Consider the following 6,782-nt stretch of genomic DNA (forward strand, 5'->3'; position numbering starts at 1 on the left):
TCCCTGCCTTTAGTACAGGTTGACACACAATGAAGAATTGCAGGGTTTATTTTTAAATCCAGTCTCATGGTGCAAAATAAACTTCAGCCTGGGAAATCTGGCAGGTGAGAACTTCATGTGCATAGCATGAATTGTTGGTTGTTAATCTCCCAGCTCCAAGTAGTTCTGTGTCCTGCTTTCACACACAGCAGGCGTGGGCCTGGAACACAATTTGCCTTAGGTTGGCTCTAACACCACAGGGAGCAAAGCAATAGAACAGGTCACGTCCTGCTGGGTCCCAAATCTTAGTTCTGGGGCCCATTTCATAGTTATATTCAGTACTGCTGGAAATGCACCAAGAAATCTGGTTCAGGGTGAGAACAGTCTGTTCCAAGACAGTTTCTCTCATTTCAGCATTTAAAATGCACTTGAATGTTTGGCTCTGCATCCAAAGCAGAAACTCTTAATTCCATCCTAACATTATACAAGTACAAGTCCCATATGACTGTGAGATGTTATCATGGTAATTTTGGTTGCAGAATTGGGCAGTTGAAATGGGAAGAAAAAAAATTAAAGAAGCTAATAACGGATGATGGGAAATCTCATGCATTCAAAATGCTGCTACATTAGAAAAGAACTTCAGCTCATGTACTGTAAGGAAACACATCCATCTTCCACCTTCAGGGAACAAGAAAGTATCAGTTTCTGAGAAGAAGTTAAAAATCATATAAATGTTTAAAAGTGTATTTGACTGAATACAAATGTCAGTATCATATCTGCAAACATCTTCATGCAAATCCCACATGGTCAGGTCAAATAAATAAATAAAATTGGACAATAAATGTGCTTAAAAACTTTGAAAGGTGAATCAACACCAGAAGTTGTTCTGAAATGCAGTGCTGAATTTTCTAGAGGAGCAGCCAAGGGGGGCTGAGGAGTCAAACAAACAGCATCCATCTCAAGAGGGGATTCAGAGTCAAAGCTCAAAGACAATATTCAAACATACATGAAGCAATTATCTATGGTATGTTAATTTCTAGGTCAAATACATATGTACTCCCAGCATTTCACTGGAGTCTTGTAGTAACTGAATCTCTATTCTTCAAGTAGAAAGATGAGACTCTGCCATAGTCCTTTCCATGCATTCTTTCAGCTGACAGGCAGTAACACCAACCTTCAAGATTTTTTTTCCAAGATGTGCAATATATAATGTTTCTCTCAGGGATGTTGTACATAATTTAAAAAAAAATCCATAACCAACACTTTCTTAAAAAGGCCTCATGAACTCACTTGGATCTGGTAGTACCAAATCAGAGGTAAAACAATTTGTCTCTCCTTCAGCTATCAGGGAGCCTCCTCCCAAATCACAGGGGTGTAAATCAGTGTAAGCAAACAAATTCCAGGAGCCATTTCAAGGCTCCCCTTCCTAAAGCTGCTCAATAGCAGATGCTTTTACTTAAAGGAACTCGTGTCAGAGGATACTCAGTTTATTCAGTACTTATCTTAAAAGGTTCAAAGGAAAATAATTTCGAGGACAAAAGATCTCCCAGCATTGAGGTCAATCCCAGTCCTTCCACTGGTTTCTGCAGACCCAGAGCCCTGTCCAGCATTCACAGAAGCTTCTTACATGAGGCTCTACTTTCTACCTCTTTTTTATATTCTTTTCTGAGGTCCTGTGACTGATTCTTCTTCATGGGCTCTATGCAGTTCCCCATTCATACTTCATTGTGCTTGTCAGGCTGAAGCAGCCAATATCCAAGGCTTTCAAGTGTCACCTCCTGGTCACTCACCCCAGCAATCTACATTGACTTCTCTCTTCTTGACTGCCAGGAGCTAAAAACTGCATGTTCTAAGAGGAAATTATTCACATGCATAAAAGACTGCAGAATCAGGAAGGATAAAGATGAAAGCCAGCTGGCAGACAGCCACTAGTGGGAGAGACATTCTGCTCCCCAAATATGGCTTACAAAAGGAAGAGGAGATTATTAAAGGTATCATTAAATAGATTAGCTGCTCTTTAAGAATGGCAGTTCCTGGTTTTAACTGGAAGGATAAAAATAACATGAAATACTGTACCAGTTACAAAACCAACCAGCTACAGCTTAATTCCGTCCTGAACTGCCTCCCTTCCTAAGGCTAATATTTCTTCTTTATTATACTTCATTTTGTTAAACAGCTTAGAGCTGCATTTACTTGTTTATGGTTTTTTGGAGTACTGGGGTGATAAAAGGACCTGGATGCTGAAGTAATCCAAGGACATCTTGCCATAGTGATATACAGGTTCTTTGGGAAAACTAATCTAACACAAATCTTGTAGATAGAGAAGCTGCCTTTCAGGGACACAGAAAGAGCAATCACATTTGTAGGCACTCAGCACTGTAGAGCAAGGAATATCACTGTGACCTCTGCTGAGGGACAGAGGCTTCTCCACCACACTGGTGAATATTATGCAGCTTGGAAGACTCTGGGAAATGTGTAGGACCACGAAGAGCTGTCTGTTCTGAGTGAGAGCAATGATTACCTGACATACAACAGATTCTCTCTGGAAGGTCCAGAGCATACAGCTGGAAATGCACAGAATTTAGAGGCCAGTTTGGAGCTCTGTAACAAATTCCACAGTCAGAGAATCATTCCATAAGGAATCCATCCCTCCCTCAGGGCAGGATGCACATCCAGGTGTATGATGGAGGCACAGCCAAAGGCAACCCCCCTTCTTCCCAGTGCCCCCATCCAGCCCTGTGTGTAGAACTGCAGCTCCCCTGGAAAAAGGTGACATTGTCCTCAATGGTACTTTGCAGAAACCTGGTGAACTGAGAAACAGGAACATCAATTTGGCAAAGTATAAATAGCAAGCAGAGCTCCTGCTGCACGCTTCAAGTATTAGTTAAAGCTAAGCATTCATCTTTATCTTACTGCATGAAAATCTTTCTTTGCAAACAGCGAAATATCTGGAAATAAAACCGTGGTTGTCAGCTTGAAGTACCATTTCCTTCAAAATCAACAGGAAAAGTTTCTCACAAATGGAACAAAGAACTGGAATAGAAAATGGTACATTAAATGTTGTTTTACTTCTCAAAGCCCAAATCCCAGACCTCAACCCTTACATTAATAAAGCAAAACTCAGAAAGTAGTTCCAGCACTAATAGTCACCATATTCAAACTTCCTCAGACTCTTGATCCAAGAGTTGCTTTAGCCCCCTGCACAGTGCATTATGTTCACACACTTGGCCACCAATACTCATGTTTTATTCTAAGTGTTGAAAGGCTGGAATGACTTAATCACTCAGGCTCCTAGATTCATGTGATTATGCAAGAAATCCAACTTAAATTAAAAACATATTTCTAGCACGGAGAAGAAAATCTTCAAAATGGGACTGTTAAAGTTGCAAAACTCAAAGTACACATTAAAAGGCACAAAATACACTGCTTATTAATTCAGACTATTCTTAAGGTACTCTCAAGACTGTGGGAGGCAAGCTGGAGCTGTAACTCCTGATACCATGCTGTCATACAATATCTTAAGCAATCTCTATTTGCAGAACTTAGGCAAAACTGTGACAAATTTGCAGAAATCACTAGGGAAAACTAATGCATATATCTTAATAGAAATTACCTGATAGGTACAACAACTGTGTCTTTTCTCTCACCCTCTTGTATATGATGCAAGACCCCAAGGAACATATTTTTTCCCCTACAGAGCTGTTCCATTGCTTTCCACCAACCCCTGCAGATTACCCATTTCAGCAGGTACCAATGCACCACTGTCCCTGCTTCTGGGTCTTTTAAAACCAAGAGTTACTCCAATTTTTACTTTATATTAAAATACAAAGAAAGTGCTCTCTGATCTCATAGAAGAGCTGCAACGTGATAGATAAGCCACAGAAACATTTCTGTGAAGCTTTCTGTTTCTGCCTGAGAGTGCCCTGGCACCAGTAGCACACAAGTGCAGTAGTCTTGTATTTCTTGAGGATGAATTTTTTATAATCTGAAGTGGAACCCATAGGAATTCCTATCCCTTGAGAATCTGTAGTTTTCTGAAAGATTCTGCTGCTTGATATGTATTTATTTACCCTGAGAAATAAGTTTAACATAGAACATTAGTGTCCCAGCTAAATTAATAAAACATAAGGGACTGCCCGAAGAGCTGCACTCTGAAAGGAGGCAGACATGGGGATGCCTCGTCCTGCAATGGTTAAACACACCCTGAGTGACTGATGGCATATCCTACACAAGGGCTAATGTTTTCTCAAATACAAATGAAGTCTCATCTTCATCCATGAAACTCTGACTTACAGCCTTGGCAGGCCTGTGCACGTTAGGGACTGTATAAAGCTGATGTCTGCACGAGTCAAACAGCTTTGGAGAGAGAAGTTGCTTCAACTGGACCAGAAACATTATGACAGTTCTGAAAATTCCCCTTTTCTCCTCACCTAGATGAATCCAGCCTCTGTTCCAGCTGGTTTCTCATTAACTGGTAGTCTGGGTTTCTTCCCATCACGACCGAACAGACTATATGTTTTCTAATCATTTCACCCATCCCTGACATATCAACACCCAAACAATTCCCCAGCCAAAAGAAGACATTTGACAGATCTTCGCTGCTATGACACTCTAACCTGTCCCTACAGGAAGAGATTAAATTAATCCTGCACAAGCAACAAGATCTGACTATGTTATCAAAAAACTGTGCTATTTCTCTAAATTAGATTATTTCTAATTTATCTTTTCCTCTCATCAATTAACATTATCAGGTTAAAGTTACAGTCATGTGTTCCCAGCTTGGACTTGTGGTTTGCTGCATCTAACTCAGATTTCACAAGAAGCTGGAGTGTCCAAAAGCCTGGCTGTTTCTCCCTCGATATCCATCAGCTCTATAAAAATGGCATCTTTCTCTACAAACACCATTTCACAGGGGAAAAGCCACTTACTAAAGCCTTGATGTGACACTCCTCCTGTACCCAAATTTCCCATTGAAGTCTGAGGCCCCACATGATTTAATTCGCAGTTTTTTCAGTACTGCTTTCAGAAAAGAAGGCTGTGTGAGCTCCAGGGACAGCACTGTGAGCACCAGAACCACAGAGTCTGGTTTCTTAAATGTCCCAGGTGTTTAACCTGAACATCAGTACAGGTACAAGCTGCCACTGGAGTACTTAGAGAGTCTCTTATCCCAGTGGATTTTCTGGTACTGAGTGTGGTATTAACTCACTCTACTATGCACAAATTGAGTCATTCACCTTTAGGACAATTGCATGAAATTAATTACCACTGTAGAGTTTGATTGAAACTGTAATGCTGTAGTGATTACACCAAGGTGACAAAATGCTGTGAAGCTACATAGGAGAGGTGTTAGTATGGCTGGTCAGTCATTTCTTTGTCTGACAGAAACCTCAGGCACAATGAGTGACAAAAACATAAAACAAGCACCAAACCAGATCACTGAGTGGAATTTATACTTTCATAAAACAGCTCTCTCAGGACTACTTCTCTCAGGAAAAATACACCAACAAAACAAAAAAGCCTTTCTTGTTTCTGTGGCTTAAAGACAGCTATAATTTGGGATAAAGTGAAAAAGGAAACCTAAGTAAGTGGTATATGAGCAGGTGACCTAACTTTTCTGGGCCTCTGTCTCTCCATCTGCAAAATGGAAAAAAATACAAATACAATGCTGATATGCACATTTGAAAATGCTGTATGTAAGAGAGATAATGGACCTATGCCATTGATTTTGGTAGGCTCCAGGGCACATCTATAAATATAAATAGACTGTCATTCCACAGTACTCCTCAGCAGTTCCATTAGTTCTTAAAATAATTTAATGGATTTCTTCCATGCAGTTATTTTCTTGCACAGATTTCACTGAGCCAGCACGCTGAGCACCCCCAGAGTTCCGTTTCCACATATTCACCCAATCATCTATTTCTTCTTGCTTTCTTTCTTCACTTCTATCACCCACTGAAAATACATCAGGTTTACTGTTTCCTCACCATCTGGCGCTCATACCTTTAACTTTTATAGCTACATGAACACATTGCAGAAACTTTGCCATGAAGTCCCAGTAGCTTTTTCCGAGCTAAAGTAGCTCATTATCCCCACCTGGAGGAGGGACCGACCCCTCAAGGAACGGTGTTCACTCACAGCCAGTCCCCATCTGCAAAGGGACGTTTAAAACACGGCCAGAATCCCACCCAGGACACACACGCGTGTGTATCACAGTTAACATGGGACATACACACGTCACATCACAGCTAACACAGCTCAAAACATTTCTGTTCAGTCACACTGTCATATGTGTCAATACCAGTTTGCTACATTCAAAATATTGGATATTTATTTTAAAAAACCAAAACCTTCATACATAATATAAAAAAGGAAATTCATAAACCAATCAATTGTCTGCCAGAATTCCAAATGGGGCTGTGTGAAAAGTAATTCGTCTTTCAGCAGTCAGAACTGGACTGTTCCACTGCCTCTGGGGCTGATGTCTTCCCTGCCCTTACTCACTACTAAAATCAAAATGAGATCCAGTTTGGGAAAAGCAGATTGGAGAGGAAGCACATGTCAATACCAAGAAATAATGTACTATGTTTAACTTTGATTCTGTAAACGTTTATGTAAATATTGAATCATTTTCGGCTGGTAAATAATCCTGTTAAACTGGAGGTCTTCACCACTGGGGTCTTCAACATCCTCCCGAGGGGCAATGGAGGGGTAGGTACAGATCTCTTCACTCTGGTGACTACTGACAGGACTAGAGGAAACTGCATGAAGCTGAGGTTTAGACTGGATACGAGGAACAGGTTTGT

Source organism: Manacus candei, unplaced genomic scaffold (genome assembly GCF_025592945.1).
Source record: "Manacus candei isolate 608988 ecotype Guabito, Panama unplaced genomic scaffold, ASM2559294v1 h1tg000064l, whole genome shotgun sequence".
In the NCBI taxonomy this organism is placed as follows: domain Eukaryota; kingdom Metazoa; phylum Chordata; class Aves; order Passeriformes; family Pipridae; genus Manacus; species Manacus candei.